The sequence below is a fragment of the Microtus pennsylvanicus genome, chromosome 13 (assembly GCF_037038515.1).
Source record: "Microtus pennsylvanicus isolate mMicPen1 chromosome 13, mMicPen1.hap1, whole genome shotgun sequence".
Taxonomy (NCBI): domain Eukaryota; kingdom Metazoa; phylum Chordata; class Mammalia; order Rodentia; family Cricetidae; genus Microtus; species Microtus pennsylvanicus.
This window is the reverse complement of record NC_134591.1, coordinates 25,878,944-25,896,073: the sequence shown is the minus strand read 5'-3', so window position 1 is coordinate 25,896,073 and position 17,130 is coordinate 25,878,944. Positions and strand designations below refer to the sequence as shown.

The window sequence follows — 17,130 nt, the reverse complement described above, 5'->3', positions numbered from 1 at the left end:
TTGATAACCTGATACATGACTAACCTTCTGTGCCATTCTGGGCAGGAAATCAGGAGTAAATAGTTCTTCATCAAAAGAGATAACAAACAGCATGAAGAATCAGAAGATGAGCCTGGAAGGAAATACTTACATCCAACGTGTAAAGGACAGATTGCTGAATACCTACGGGTAAAGTTAACTTAGGTTCGTTCCCGTTTTAGGGTTTGGCTTAGTATTTTGTGTTTGCTTGTCTCTCTGGCACTGGGGTGAACCCAGGGTCTCCAACATGCAATGCATTCTTGAGGATGGTCCTGCTCTATAAAATGGTCCTGTGGAGCTCCCAGAGGGATGGATGCACCTGGTGTGATGATGAATGAAAAAGATGCCCCCCCACCCCTCCCTGTCCTGCCTCCAGCGAGCCAGGTTAGCTGACTTATCCCTGGTGATCAAAGGAATGATGAATATCAGCCAGATTGTCCTCAAAGCCTCACATCCTTCTGAAGTGGGGAGAAGTGGTGTGCTATTGTTTGTGGGTGTTTTTGTTTTGTTTTGTTTTCTGTTTTTTGAGACAGAGTCTCACCATTTAACCCTGGCTGGCTTACATAGACAGGCTGGCCTGCCTCTGCCTCCCAAATGCTGGGATAAAAGTCATATGCCACCATGCCCTGTTCTCAGATTGTTTTCAGACAGATGTTACAAAATAATACACAGCTGCTTACAAGAATTTAATTTTATAAATTTTTAAGCCAATACCCTATTTTAACATAAATAGTCTTAATGGAACGTTTTAGCCTGTTAGAAGTGAAAGACTAAGTAGATGCAGACTAGATGAAAGCCCAGCATAGGCCAAAACCTAAACCACTCTGGGAGAGTTAGCTTTCTCCTAGCCGCTCCTAAGGGCTGAGCATGGACCCCGAGACCCAGGAAAGCTGGATGCAAAGGTCTAGAGAGATGGTTCAGTGATTTAGAGTACATACTGCTCTTATAGAGAAATCTGCCCAACTGGGTCTGTGTTGGTGTTGGGAAGCTCACAACTACCTATAACGCCAGCCCCAGGGGATCTACACTTTTTATGATTTCTCTGGCACCTGCACTTGTGTGCACAGACCCCAAAACAGACACACACATACTTTTCTTTCTTGAGACAGGGTTTCTCTGTGACAGTCTTAGCTGTTCTGGAACTTATTCTATAGAACAGGCTGGCCTCAAACTCACAGAGATCCACCTGTCTCTGCCTCCTGAGTGCTGGGATTAAAGGTGTGTGTCACAGTGGCCCAGCTATACATATACTTTTTTAAATAATGGAAATAAATCCTTTTAAAAGGGAGGAGGAAAAGAAAAAGCTGGACACAGCTTAAGCACCTAATCCCAGAACGAGACTACCCAAACCTTGAGAGCAGAAGACAGGACACTCGTCCACTCACAGGTCAGCTGGCACGGCATCTGCAGCAGTCACAGTGAGAGGCTCTCTCTCCATCAAGATGGATGAGGACTGACACCTAAGGCTAGCCTCTGAAACACACACACATATCATACATACATGCATGTGAAAGAAATGCTTACAACAGAATAAAAAAGAGAGAAAAAGAATAAAGTAAACAAACAGGTTATCTCTGCTAAGAGCATAATAGGTGATATTATGATAATATTCTATTACGTTTGTCATTATCTTTGCTATGTTAATTTTTTCTTACAATGGGTATATATTATTTTCTTTCATTACAATGGAGTTATTAATTATATCCAAATAAAGGCATAAGATAAATTATTTTACTCTCAATAAAAATCACTGGAAGCCATGGTCTTTTATCACCTACCTAAAAGGCAATTTCATCATAGCACCAAGGCTAAAAAAGAGTCTCATTTGATCCAATTATGCCTCTTACTAAGTACTATGTGATGAGAAAGCCACACCTATGAGTTATTAGGAGCTGTGACGGCCCTGCACAACTCCAAACAAGTAATCTAATGGAATTACACTTGGTGCTAAACTGTTTGTCAGGAGACTCATCATCTGCCTCTGAAGAAAAATTGTCTTCCTCCAGGGTGCTCAACATTCTCGAGTCACTTAATCAGTAGAGGGCACAAAATTTTAGCTGGCAAAACTGCAGCAGGAAGATTTCGTTTATATAGATTTTCTAATAGACATACAACATAGTATCGGCAAAGGCAAAGTTGCTGTCATTAGTAGGTAAGAACGAGGACAGTCTTCACATGTTAGCATCTGTTAAAGAATAAAGAAAGTCTTTGGGGAACTGAAAGGTGGCTCTGTAGTTGTGAGAGTTTACTGTTCTCTAGAGAACCCAAATTCAGTTCCCAAAACCCATAACTGGCAGCTCACAGCTACCTGTAACTCCAGCTCTGGAAGGACCTGACACTTCCGGCCTCAGTGGGCACCCACATAGCTGTGCATGCGTGCACACACTGAGACACAAACAGATACACACAACTAATGATAAAAATCTTAAACACTGAGAGAAACGGCCGGAGGCAGAGGATGCTTAGCATCCTCTATCTAAGACACCAGTTTTGTTGGCTCAAGATGAGGCAGCTGGGAAGTGAAACTGGAAGATGAAGCAGCATCCGGTCACCTTAGGGCTTACAGGGATTTTGCTGCGAGACATGCACATCTCTGAGCCAATATTGCAAGTACTAGAGTATGTGGGACAGAAACATGTTTGGCTGACATTTTCTAAAGATTATCACAGCTCCTAAGTGAATACACCCCCCCCCCAAAAAAAAAGAAGAAGAAGAAGGGAAATGAGGCCCCTGTTATGAGGTTACTACCATAATACAGAAGAGGAGCTAGGCCCATAGCTCCATGGGCAAGTGCTACCTAGCATGCATGAAGCCGTGGGTTTGAGCCCTAGCATTTATAAAAACTGGACATACCCAGTGGTATAGCCCTGTAATCCCAGAATGCAAGAGGTAGAAGAAGGATAAACATTAGTTTAAGGTTCCCCTTGGGAATATAGTAGGTTTGAGTTAGAGGCCAGTCTTGACCACATGAGACCCAATGAAGGGAGGGAGAGAGGGTAAGTTTGTTAGATAGGCAAGAAGAATATAGGGGAATGTATAGACATATCAGGAGACAGTGACGAGTTAGACTTTCGATATATATTTTCATTTATGCTTTTACATTTTTCTATATCGTACTGAGGTTTTATTGACAATTTAAAAAATTATATATACAGGATGGGTGTGGTGAAGTTCAAGGCCAGCCTGGACTATATAATAAGTTTGAGGCCAGCCAGGGCTATATAATAAGATCTTGTTTCATTAGATACACACACACACACACACACACACACACACACACACACAAGCACACACCTTCTGAGCTAGCAAGATGATTCAGCAGGTTAAAAGGTTAAAGTGCTTGCCATGCAAATCTGGGAACCTGAGTTTGATCCCCGAAGTAGAGAACTGAAAATTCTCTTCTGACTTCCACATTGGCACATCACTTCCCCCAACCCCGACAGTAATAATAACAACAGTAATAAAAAGAGGTTTAATTATATATGCTTAGGGCATAAAGGTTTTGATGTATGTATATGTTGTGAACTGGTCATTTCAATCAGTCTAGCATTCCATCACCTCATAGTTACCTGTGGCGAAGGCAGGTTTAGGACAGCTGACAACTACTCTCACTAGGTTCTAGTACACAATACAGTATGTTTTTTAAGTATAAGTTTATTCTGTAAGTACATGTGTGGCATGTGTGGTATGTGCAGGTGTCTACGTGTACACACCACTGTATATGTGTATATACAGACCAGTGCACATGGAAGTCTACAGGGATGTTTGGAGGATGTGGGGCAGGAAGTGATACAGTTTTTGAACTCAAGACCTCCTGCTTTGAGCAGCAAGTACACCTCCCTCCAAGGTCCAGAACACATTGTTATTAATTACAGTCACCATCTACACGAGTTCACCTAGCCAAGGATACAAGTTTCAGTGGCAGGCTGAGTAAGCCAATTTTTTAAACATTCTTGGTAAACTGGATATGGTGGACTGCTAGAAAAAGGTAATATAGAATCCATAAGCTATGGGTCAGATAATGGGAAGAAAGCAGAAACGATACTAAAATGTAGACAACTAAGCAGTTATTCATCTGTTTTTAAAATAATACAATGACATGTGAGCCTCCTAAATCCTTAGAGTATGATTTGTTTCTGTCCATCTCTGTAAAAAAAAAAAAAACTACACAGCAAATAATGCCAAGATTAGAGTACATAGTTATTTGTTATTTGGAACTACCCTTGACTACACACAACAAATGCTGGGACTTATATGCTTGGCTGCATTCAGGAGTCACAATGAATACATACACAGCTCCACTGCTACTAGCAACATCTGCCAAGCCCATCTACTTCTGCCTTGCTGCAAAGCCTCACTAACCCTCTAAGCACTAGGTATCCTGCAGTTTTAAAACCCTATAAACTAGTTGGGCATGATGGCACAGACCTGTAATCCCAGAGCTGGACTGGCAGCAACAAAGGATTACAAATTCAAGACCAGCATGAGTTACACACCAAGACTGTGTATGCATGTGTACACACACACACACACACACAAAGCTAAAGAAAGAGGAAATAAATAGGCAAACGTATGATGGGTTGTAGTAGATAAATGTTAAAACTAACATGAGATTGACAAAATAATTTGGTGAAATTAAGTTAACTTATATAACTCTTTATTCATGTTGCATTTGAAATTTTCCACAGTAAGATGCTTTAAAGAAGAAAGAAAATGGGCCTGGCAGGGTGATACACACTCCTCCATTGCTGGTAGGAGTGCAAACTTGTACAGCCACTATGGAAATCAATATGGCAACTCCTCAGAACACCGAGAATTGATCTACCTCAAGTGGCAGGTATACCACTCTTGGGCATATACCCAAAGAATGCTCCATCCTACCGTAACTATGCTCAACTATGTTCATGGAAGCATATTCATAATAGACAGAAACTGGAAACTACCTACATGTGTCTCTCAATGAAAGAATCAATAACAAAATGTGATACATTTAACAATGGAGTATTACTCAACTCTTAAAAAAATACATCAAGAAACTTGCAGGCCAATGGATGCATCTAGAAAAAAATCATCCTGAGAGGTGTAGCCCAGACTCACAAAGACCAATATAGTATGTAGTCACTGATAAGCAGATATTAGCTGTTATGTAAACAATAATCAAGCTACAATCCTCAGACCCAGAGAGGTTAGGTAAAGAGGAGGGCTCCAGGAGAGGTGAATGGAACTCCCTGGGAAGAGGAAATAATTTTGTGTGTGGACTGGGAGCAGGTGGAAACAGAAGCAGAAGGAATCATATCTGGGGCGGGGGGTTAGGAACCTAATTCAAAGGGAACTTCCTAGAATCTATGAGAGTAATCCTACTGAGAATTCCTAGTAATGGAGGGCACAGAGTCTGAAATGGCCATCTCTTATAGCGAAGCAAGACTTCCAGCGGTGGGACTGTGTTGTATTCTGTGGAGTTGTTGGCCAAGGGGGTCCTGTGGAGATTCCTAAACAACCCAAGCCAATGCTAGGACAGAGGGTCTCTCTCCAAACACTGAGAGCAGGGCTCCATTGCCAAGGACAACATCCACATAGCTCATTGAACACACAGAGGTAAAGCTATATGGAGCACTCACCCCTATGTTTAGTCTTTTGGGTTAGGGGAGGTACTCTGCAGACTATGAAAAAAGAAACCTGGACACCGATCCAGACACAAATCCTTTGAGCAATAGTGGCACAGAACTTGGGAAAGTAGCCAACCAATGTCTGATTTAACTTGAGGCCCTCTCTATGAGAGGGAGCCCATGCTTGACATTACCTGAATGGCCATGAACCAGAGACTGGCTAGCCCAAAGGCCTAGCATAGAACCAAATACAACTGGCAAAAAAAAAAGGACAAAAAAATCAATAAAATGATTCCTAATGATAGTCTGCTATACTCATAGATTGGTACCTTGTCTGTCATCATCAGACAAGCTTCCTCCAACAGCAGATGGGAGCATATGCAGAGACCTACAGTGAGAATTACTCAGAGAGAAAGTATAAATTGGAGGTCTCCATCAGGTCCCTCCCCTCGAAGCTGAGGGAATCTCGAGGAAGAAGGGGAAGAGAGAGTATAGGAGTCAGAGGGATTGAAGGACACTGGAAAACACAGCCCAGTGAATCAACTAAGCAGGGCGTATATGGACTCATTGAGACTGAAGAGGCAAGCATGGGGCCTGTGTATGTATGCTGTGACTGTTAGCTTGTAGGACTCCTAACAGCGGGTGAAGTCCATCTCTGATTCTTTCGCCTGTTCCCAGAACTCTTTTCTTCCTGTTGGGTTTACTTGTCCAGTTTCAATGGAAGAGCTCTTGCCTTGTCTTTTTTTCTCATTGTTGTCTCTTGGAGGGCTGCTATTTTCTAAAGGGAGAGAGAAGGGAAGTGGATCAGGAAGAGGGGAGAGGTAGGGAGCTGGGAGTAGATGTATTTGTATGAGAAAAAAAAATCTATCTTCAAATTAAAAAAATAGGAGGGAAAAGAAAAAAGAAAGAGAGGGAGGGAGGGAGGGAAGGAGGGAGGGAGGGAGGGAGGGAGGGAGGAAGCAAGCAAGCAAGCAAGCAAGCAAGCAAGCAAGCAAGCAAGCAAGCTGGGCCTGGCATGGTGGCGCACACCTTTAATCTCAGCACTTGGGAAACAGAGATAAGTAGATCTCTATAAGTTCAAGGCCTGCCTGGTCTACATAGCAAGTTCCAAAGAGCTGGAGCTATACAGTGAAACCCTACTTCGAAAAAATGGGGGAAAAGCAAAAGAAAGAAAATGGACACAAGGATGGCTCAGCAGGCAAAGGCGCTCACTACCAGTCCTGACAACATGAATCTAACCCAAAGAACCCACAAAGTGGAAGGATAGCCGCTCCCACAAGCTGTCCTCCGATAGCTACATTCACACTATGATAAGCATGTGCACTCCATACAGACACATGCACTCACACGCACAAAAGAAAATAAATAAACATGGAATTTGAAAGACTAAAATGGGCAAAATAAGTAACTAAGAGTTAAGATTTCAATATTCATTGTTTTAAAATATATATAATCATGTATCACTCCTCTGTGTGAAAGAAGATTTTGTTAATGGCATGCAACAAAAGAAAATGAGGCACTTAAGAGATTATAAATTTTATTCAGAATCATTCACTTTAAATGTTATGCTCATTATCATAATTTCATGGTTCAAACTGATTTTATAAGATGATTATGCCATATATTAAAATTTAAAATACTTTTATTTTGAATAGCAAAACATCTCTCATCGGATATGCTCAGTTGATAATTTGGAGGGGAAGAAATTTCAAAAATTTAAAAAAGATTTTAACTTTGTCTACCTTATACTGCAGCCCTCTCACATCAGCCACTCAGTTTTATTTCGGTGTTACTGTTGTTGTATTGACTGGCTGGTGGGTAGGTTGGCTAAGATGGTGTCTTGGGCAGCTCAGGCTAGCCAGGATCTCCCAAATAGCCTAGAATAGCCTTGACCTTCTAATCTTTCTGCCTCTGCTTCCTGAGTGCTGGGACACTCCACCCCCATGATGTCACACTGGGGATATAACCCAGAGTTTCACACATGCCAGGACAGGCAAGAACTCTATCAACTGAGTCACAGGCCCACCCATCAGCTTGGCTTTTGTTTTGACTTGGTTTGTCTTTTGCAGTGCTACAGAATCAAACCACCACAGCCTTGTACATTCTGGGCAAGCGTTCTCCAGCTAAGCTACAACTCTAGCCATCAGCTTTGTCGTAAACATAACTGACATAAACCACAAAGCGATATTTCTGCTCTGTGCCAACGGCAATCACCCAATGCACTTAAAGAAAACCATGATAGTTTTTTTCTTGCAAAAGATAAAGAGCCTTGATGTAGGCCAGAAGTGTCAGGTCCTCCTAGAGCTGTAGATACAGGTGGCTGTAAGCTGCTGGGAACTGAATTTAGTTCCTCGAGAGAACAGTAAACACTTATAACACTAAGCCACCTTTCAGCCAGCAGACCTTAAAAAAAAAAAATCAAAATTAAGAAGTGGATCACTAAGGTATCTGGTACAGGAAGCCAAAATTATCCTCACATGACAGCTCACAATTAGTTCTAGGGCTTTTCCATAAGACATGGAAGAGAAACCTGTGCAGCAGGCACTGTAGGAAGCACGGCAGACAGAGGCTCCCACCCTGCTAGATTACGATCTTAGGAGAGAAGGCAAGCAGCAGCAAAACGGTATGTCACAGCCCTGTGAAAATGCAGCCAAGGACAGGAAAAGAAGGGACAGTAAGAAAGGGTTCCGGTTTTATGGGAGACAGGCAAGAAAAGGCTCACGAACAGAGATGACACTGAGCCCAAGGCTCAAGGAGGTAATGAAGCAGAGCAGGCCACAGTCTCGAAAGAGAACAGAACTCCAGGCAGTGGGGAAAAAGCAAGACAAAAACCCCATGTGAGAACATGTCTCGTGTGAATGAGGAACAAGCTCATCTGAAAATAATTGACTGAGGTGGAAGTGCAGTAAAGTGGCCAAAAATGGGTCAGATCATAGCAAATCTTTTAGGTAACTAGAAAGACCGACTCTGTCCTTTTAAGGAGGTGGCAAAAAAAAAAAAGAAAGGGTTCCGGTTTTATGGGAGACAGGCAAGAAAAGGCTCACGAACAGAGATGATATTGAGCCCAAGGCTCAAGGAATGACATTGAGCCCAAGGCTCAAAAAAGCCATTATAGGAATTCAGGCAAAAAAAGAAGAAATACAACTCACATTTAAAAAAAAATTACTCTGGCTGTTATACTGACATTATTATAGGCAGAAAGGCAAATGACATTAACTAGAAAGATAACCAGCCATGACATATAATCATAGCACCTGAAAAACTAAGGAGGATTGCCAAGAGTTCAAGGCTAGTCTAGGGTATATAGCAACACTTTGTCTCAAAACACAAGAAAGGTGAAAGCTATGGTTGGCTGAGAGCATAGTTCAGTCGTAGAGTGCTTGTCTAACATTGGAGAGGTCCTGGGAAGGGAAGGGAAAGGGAGGAGGAAAAAGGAGAGAGGAGGCCAAGCCACGGTCTTAAATGTCATTCATTCTTGATATACACCCTGTAACTAGGGGTTTCTCTCCCACCTGCCAGTTCCCAAATAACCACTCTGAGGCTTAACATTAATTACAAACTGTTTGGCTTGTTATTAACTAGCTCTTTGGTTTTGTTTTATTGGGTTTTGTTTTTGTTTTTCAAGACATGGTTTCTCTGTAGGTTTGAAGCCTATCCTGGAACTCGCTCTATAAACCAGGATGGTCTCAAACTCACATAGATCTGCTTGTCACTGCCTCCCGAGTGCTGGGATTAAAGGTGTCTGCCACCACTGCCCAGCTTAACTAGCTCTTATAACTTATATCAACCCATTTCTATTATTTTATATTACTTCAGTGGCTGCTGGCATCTCCCTGACTCCACCTTCTTTCTCCCTATATATGTTTGTATTTTCCACCTAGCTATATTCTGCCCTGCCATAGGCTAAAGCAGCTTCTTTATTAATCAATGGTAATAAAACATAGTCACAACATACAGAAGGGTATTCCACATCAATATCCCTTTTCAAAGTGACTGCTACTTGACTCATTTCAAAAGTAAACTAATTCTCCACCTCTATACATTAAATCTGAAGACTATTGGGATAAACTATTATTTCGCGAGTATGTGTGTGTGTTTGTGTGTGTATTTACATGGACTTATATGCACCACAAGAGTGTAGGTGCCGCCGGAAGCAAATCTTTAATCCCAGCACTCGGGAGGCAGAGGCAGGCGGATCTCTGTGTAGCCTGGTCTACAAGAGCTAGTTCCAGGACAGGCTCCAAAGCTACAGAAAAACCTTGTCTCGAAAAACCAAAAAAAGTGTAGGTGCCTAGAGATCAGAAAAGAGAATCAGACCCAGTGCAATGTGAGTTCTAGACAGCTGTAAGTCACCCAATGTGGATACATGTGTGTTTTCACATGTGCGCATGGTGGAGGCTATGTAACTGTTCATGTGACTGTGTGCACATGTGTATACAGGTGTGTGTGCATGCATGTGCACATATGTGAAGGCCAGAGGTCCACACTGATGTCATCCTTCACCATCCTCTGCCTTATTTTTTTGGAGCAGGGTCTCACCCCAGGGCTTACCAACTTGGTACATGATCACACCAGCTTTTATGTGGGTCCTGGAGATCTCAATTCAGGTCTTCATGCTTGTGAAGCAGGTATTTTACAAACTGAGCCAGCCTGCCACAACACTTTAAAGATGCCTTCCGCCCACTACTAAACACTCTTTCCTCTCTCCCAACCTTTTGGACTCCAATACTGATCAATAAATGTTCTTACATCCTTGGCTGTTTATAAGATGTTCCCCTATATCTACAACCTGGTGAAAATAGCTTCCCATGCTTGGTGGCCCACATCAGAGATGAATCAACTTTCTGAACTTCAAGATTCACATTGTAAGTGGAGCTAACACCCCTGTTCCTACTAACAGGCACTCAAAAACTTCAAAAACCAAGATCACAAGCCTACCTCTTCTCCTCCCCCATTAGTTATCACCTGTATCAGTGTTCAGGTAGGTGATGCACCCAACACACCATTCTTGTTGTTCCATATCAGCCTGAGCCCTACATCCCATCAGGACCCTAAAGGCTTAAATTCTGATATACATGCCTCCTTATAGTGAGGTTGTATCTCAAAAATCAACTGTAAACTAAATATTTCATGTTTAAAAGCCTTTAATGCAGAGATGGAGAGATGCCTCAGTAGTTAAGAGGTCTAGCTGCTCTTCCAGAAGACCTAGGTTTAATTCCCAGTTCCTACATGCTGGCTTACAACTGTAACTCCAGTTCCAGGAAATCCAATGCTTTTTTTCTCACCTCCTTGGGCACTGCATACACAATAGTGCAAAGTCATACATACAGGCAAAATACCCATAAATATACAATAAAAACAAAGGCTTTTAAAAATCCTTTTTTAAAAGTCTCTACTCTAGGTTGAAGAGATGGCTCTGTGGTTAAAAGTACAGGGAGTCCTTTCAGAGCACCTGGGTTAGGCTCACAGCACCCATGTCCTGTAACTCACATTGCTCCACAGCACACTCATCTGTACTCACACAAGTGCACATGCACAGCCGTACAAGAAAAAGTTCCATTTATTTAAATGCTTCAAAACTCAAAATACAAAGCCTGTCCTCTGTCCCCGCTCACTAATTGAGTCCTAAACAGCAGATACTAGAAACCGAAGCTTTAGTTTAGTAACCAGCATACTCAATGACTGTTAAACAGTAAAATTTAAAGTAAATCTTGATAGCAAGTGGACCAAAGAAAAAGGCTTTTCTTTTCTTGAAACTAACTATCCAAGCTGACCTTGAACTCACAAATATCTGCCTGCCCCTGCTTCCCAAGTGCTGGGATTCAAGAAAGAAAACAGTATAAAACTACAGTTATAACACACACACAATTATAACATTTATTCAACATGTTCATCCACCAAATTAGCAAGGAACCATTCTTCTGACTAAATAGAGGCTGGAAGCCATACTGTGGGACACTAAAAAGAACTAAAATATTCAGTCTACTTGCTTGGATGGAACGATTTATTGGTCTCCAGGAAAATGAAAAGATAAGTCATTTAAAAAAAATATTTAATCCCAGCATTCAGAAGTGGTAGATGGTTCTCTGTGAGTTTGAGGCCAGTCTGATATACATAGTGAGATACATGATACATATAGTAAGACTATATCTTTAAGAAGTAAATCAATAAATAAATAACTCACCTTACTTTGTTCTAAATAAACGTTTTCCCACCAAAAACAACAAGGAATTGTGCAGCCTTTCTTCTTTATTTCTATAAGAGAGGGTGGGATCTCACTACGCTGTGTGGTGTTGCACCAAAATCCCGGGCTCAAGCGATCATCTTGCCTCACTGTCCTGAGTATCCAGGGCTGTGCTACAGGTAGACATCACAGCTCCCAGAGCCAACTGTCAAACTTTAAAGTCAAAAATGGGACAATCTTGGGGGGGGGTAATGGGGGAAACAGGGTTTCTTTGTGTAACTTTGACTGTCCTGGAACTAGTTTGTAGACCAAGCTGGCCTCAAGCTCAGAGATCCACCTGCCTCTACCTCCTGAGTGCTGGGTTTAAAGGTGTGTACCACCACCGCCCAGTTAAGGTGAGACAATCTTAATACAGTCCTTGACTTGAAATGATCTGACTGACGTTTCTGTTCAGCTTCACAATGGTGTGAAAGCAATACACACTCAGTAGAAACTGCATCTCGGAATTTGATTATGATCTTTTTCTCAGCCAGCAACACACGGAGCATGTTGCTGGGCGTTTTGGAAGGCGGCAGCAATCAGCAGCTTCCAGTCGGCCACTGGATCACAAGGGTAAACAGGCCACGATGATCAGCAAACTAGGTATACTAAATAGATTATGTGCAGGTGTGTGGGTGTGCATGCAGTGTGCCCATGGACATGTGGTGGTAGAAGCCAAAAAGAACCTCAGATGTCAGGGTTTTCAGAGGCCTGGCACTGGTCAAGCAGGCTAGGCAGACTGGCCACCAAGATTCAGGAATCCACTTGTCTTCAGCTTCCCTTCACTAGGATTATGACTGCAAGACCCCACACCCAGATTTATTTTTAAACACAGAGGACTTCAAACAGACGTCCTCCAGACTGCAACGTGCACTCTGCCAACAGAGCACCTCCCCAACACTCAAGAAATGTTCTTCATGCACTTTTACTTTTGTTTTTGGCACATATGTGTGTTCTATAAATGTACGCGTGAGTATTGCTATGCGTGTAGGTACATATGTGGACATGGGCACATGCGCATTTGTGTGGAGACTCGAAATTAACACCAAGTGGTTTCCACAATCAGACTCCATTTTATCTACCGTGGCAGTGTTTCTCACTGAACCCACGGCTGGTCAGTTCCAGCCAGTTTAGAGAAGGAGCTTGCACCAGGGATCTTCTGACTTAGCTGTTTCATGTTGTGATTTCAGGCACTCATTTATTTACAATCTACATGGGTGTTAGGGAATCCAAACTCCAGTTCTCATAGCAAGCACTTTATCCACTGAGCCAGACAGATTCTCACTGTGTAGCACCAGCTGGCCTGGAGTTCACTTTGTAGACCAGGCTAGCCTCAAACTCTACAGGCTAGCCGCCTGTCTTGGCCACACAATTACACATCATGTTCATTCCTCATGCGTTTTTGATATACAATATTTTCAACTTACAATAAAATTTTGGGGCTTTTAACCTCTTCATAAGTTAAGGGCTCTAAATGATCAAACTACTCAAATGCCTAGAGAGACAGGGTCTGAACGAGCATGTGATCAAACCAGACTCTCTGAATGTGGCTGACAATGAGGACGGACGGAGAAGCCAATGATAATGACACTGGATTTTGATTGTACTGCATGTACTGGGTTTTTGGGAGCCTAGTCTGTTTGGATGCACACATTCCTAGACCTGGATGGAGAGGGAGTCTTGGACTTTCCACAAGGCAGGGTACCCTGACTTCTATTATGTCTGGAGAGCGAGGGGGAGGGGGGACTGGGAGGGAAATGAGAGAATGGGAGAAGGTAGAAATTTTAAATAAATAAATAAATGGAGGAAAAAAGAGTACATATTGCTAGAAGACTGAGTATTCAAGTTTGGCTCCCAGCACTCACATCAGGTGGCTCACAACCGCCTATAACTACAGATTCAAAGGATCTGATGCCTCTGGCTTTCACAAGGACCTGGACTTATGTAAACACGCAAAAACAATAACTAATAATAATATAAAATTAATAACAACTATAATAAAAACCTATTTAAAAGGTACTTTTGGTATTGATTTCGATCCCCAGCAAGCGATACACCAGAAAGGATGGCATTTGCCTTAATTTCAGCACTGTGTAGGTTGAGGCAGGACAATCAGAAGCTCAAGGTCATCCTCATCTATACAAATAATAAAACAAACAGTGCATACTCAGAGTGAATAAAAGAAAAAAATTAGCAAGATGAAAAAAATAACAAATGCCATTGTATTACTTTCAATGTGACTTGATACAGATTAAAAAATTAAAAGACCATACATTAAAATATTTTAATCTAGTGTTGAAAATGAATGAGATTAAGACTGTTGAAAAAGTCTGTGTTAATCATTTAAATAGAGGAAGCTGACAAACATCACTTGCCCTAGTAGTTTAGCAATTCTTATTTCCCATGGTGGAAATGGTACACATAAGCTCTACCCAGGTTACCGCTATTTATGAATCACAGATTTAATGTAGTCTTCTAAAGCTATTTTGTCATATGAAAGAGCTCTATATACTATACTTACACCTAGTAGTGACTGCAATAGATTTTATACCCCTAATATTAATTCAACTAACAGTTTATGAACAATGCCAAAAGGTATCACGAAGCTCAAAATATCAAAATAGTTACCTTAGAAATTATTCAACACTAAAATAGGGAAAACTTCTCTACTAGTAAGTGCCATTAATCACCATATGAAAAACCATTACATCTCCACAGGAATTTCTTTACTTTGAAGTAACAACTTATTTACTTTTGGGTTATCAGGCCTCAATTAGATTTACCAAGCAATTACAACCCACAAAATGTGTACAAGAAGCAATAAATGTCTAAATATTTTAATTAAAAAACTAAGCAAGATATTAACATGGAAGGAATGGTAACCATTGATAAGATTAACCTGATAAATAAATAAGGCAGATGTTTTGGCTATCATGTATTACCAAAGCAAATCAAAGACTTTGAAAATTGCATTCTTATCTACTTGTCTCCACACATGTAACTGGAAAGTTCATGATTGTTACACTTCAAAATTTAGATGAGTCATGGTTGGTGTTTTGTTTGCAGAAATTGGGTGTCAATCAAAATTGTAACCATGCACTTGCTTGCTAGTCAAGTGTGAACAGAATCACTTGTCAATGAAGCAAAAAATACATAATCATAAAATGTGTTATGTGTTTTTAATTTAGTCGGCTCCCAATTGCTAAGACGGTTCAGTGAATCTGCCGTATGCCCATCTCTCCTTGAATATTCCAAAATTACAGAACACTTGTGATCACACCCCTTCATTTTTCAGATAGGAAGCCCATCTGTCTGTGGTCTTTTGCGGCACAGTTATTAGGATTTACCCTCTCAGGGCCAATGTCTTTTAAGGTTTATTAGAAGGTAAAAAGGACCTTTGGACGAGGTTCCAGCTTTTGCATCTAAATCTAGACCCTGAAAAAGAACCACATCAACAGCAAGAGAAAAATAAAAGAAAAATCCATCTCAAATCTTATCAACTCAGGCACCCGCACTGGCACAGGCTATGAACTGAAAGCAAAGACAGGGAATGTCGTTCGAAGAACTCGATTAAAAAGTTTGCGATGAATGAGTCAATGACTGCATAATGGAGAGGATGACTTCATTGAATTCAAAACCTCCAAACAAGGAGTCAAGGCACCAGAGCTGAAACAAACTCCGAGTAAGTGCTACAAAACGGCAGGTGCCTGCAAACCTCCACCTAGCTGCTGGACATTCGGAAGCCTCCGTATAAACCCTTCAACGCCGGAGCCCTGAGGCAGAAATCAGACTCTGCTCACCCAATAGCCTTTGCATTCAAGAGGACAGACATAACCTGCATCTGAGTCCCAGGGAATGAGGGCAGTTATCCCAGGCCAAGCAGGAGGGCACCAGTATCCCTTACGCTGCCGCGGACTAGATAGAGCCCGGGTCAAGGAGAAGGACCACTGCAACCTGGGGCAGGTAAGCCATCCGAATCGTGCCGGCCGCTTGGGTCGCCAAGCCCCCACAGCGAGCCGGCCCCGACGCTGCAGACCTGGGAACCGCTCAAGGCTAAGCAGAACGGGCAGCAGGTCAAGAGCCCTGCCCGCCTCCCGCGCCGCCCCGGCCCTGCCGCCACATGCTCCGCCACCGGCCGGCAGCCCAGCCCAAGTCCCCCAGCTTCGGCCGCCCTCGCTCCCGTGGCAGCAGCTACAGGCTGCCCTGATGTGACGGCTGCCCACTCAGTGGCTGCCGGTGGACAGCCAGCCACGCCGCATGGCTTACCTCACTTCTGCCACTGGAGCAGCCCGCACGGCTGCCTGACGTGGCCCACGCGCCGCCTCCGCCATCCAGGGGGCGGAGCCTGATAAAGACAGCCAATAAAAAGCCGAATTCAAAAAGATAGTCCCGCCTCCTCGACTGGGGCGTCCGCCCCACTCGTGCGCCTGCGCGTCCCTTCTTGGACGGTGCAGTGCCGCTGGGTTGGGGGAGGGCGCGGGTAACCTGAGCTAGGCTCAGTCACAGCACAGAGCCAGGGGGTCCTGTTGGCAGCCTGCCCCAGGGCAGCTTCTAGATCTTTGGAGACTTTTGTAAAGCGGGAGGGAGAGGGCGGGGTGGGGGACGGAGTACTGTACTGGTAGTGCCAAGGGTTCAGAAATTTTAAAGCAGAATCTGCTTGCTTCCTGTAGCTACTGCTCAGAGCCTTCGCTTCACAATGCTGTGCTGGTCCTGCTTGCTTAGTCGTCAAGGCCAGGAAATTTCTGCTGATTTGATCTAGGAAATACTGTTTTTAAAGAACTTTACCAAGCGTATTATTGATATCTAACGCGTATTATATATAGCGAAGCATCTTTTTTAGCAAAGTGGAGAGCGATGATCCCACAGAAGTCTGGTATACCTGGCACAACACAGCAGACACAAAAGCTGTCTAAAAAAGGAAAGTATTTAAAAAGGGGTAGCAGTCTATTACCTAGCTGTTTCTGAAACCCAGCGCACTTTTAGAAACATTAGGAAGCTTTAAAAGAAGCCTGGGTGCCATCTCTAGAGATTCTAGCTCAATAGTTCTATCATAGGAACTTAGCAAGCAGTGTTCTAAGTTAAATTTGCAAGGTCATTCTTGGTTTCTGTACGGCACCTCAGCAAAATAATTATATTCCACAGACCACCTCTAGATCTCCCAATAATTTATACTGCTTTCATTCTGTAAGAATTTATCTAAATTAATTTTGAACCTGCTTCTGTAGTCAATCTCTTGTACCCTAGGGGAAATTCTGTGAAGTTTATAATTGCCTTTCTGATTTT

General features: G+C 42.6%; 1 protein-coding gene across 1 annotated transcript in view; it reads right to left on the bottom strand.

Moving 5' to 3' along the window:
* Positions 1-16,184, bottom strand: part of Focad (focadhesin) — a 289,636-nt gene extending 273,452 nt beyond the window's left edge. The window contains exon 1 of the mRNA XM_075946771.1: positions 16,114-16,184. The gene's annotated coding sequence lies outside the window, so the exon portion shown is untranslated. The remainder of the gene's footprint in view (positions 1-16,113) is intronic.
* Between the last annotated feature and the right edge of the window lie 946 nt (positions 16,185-17,130).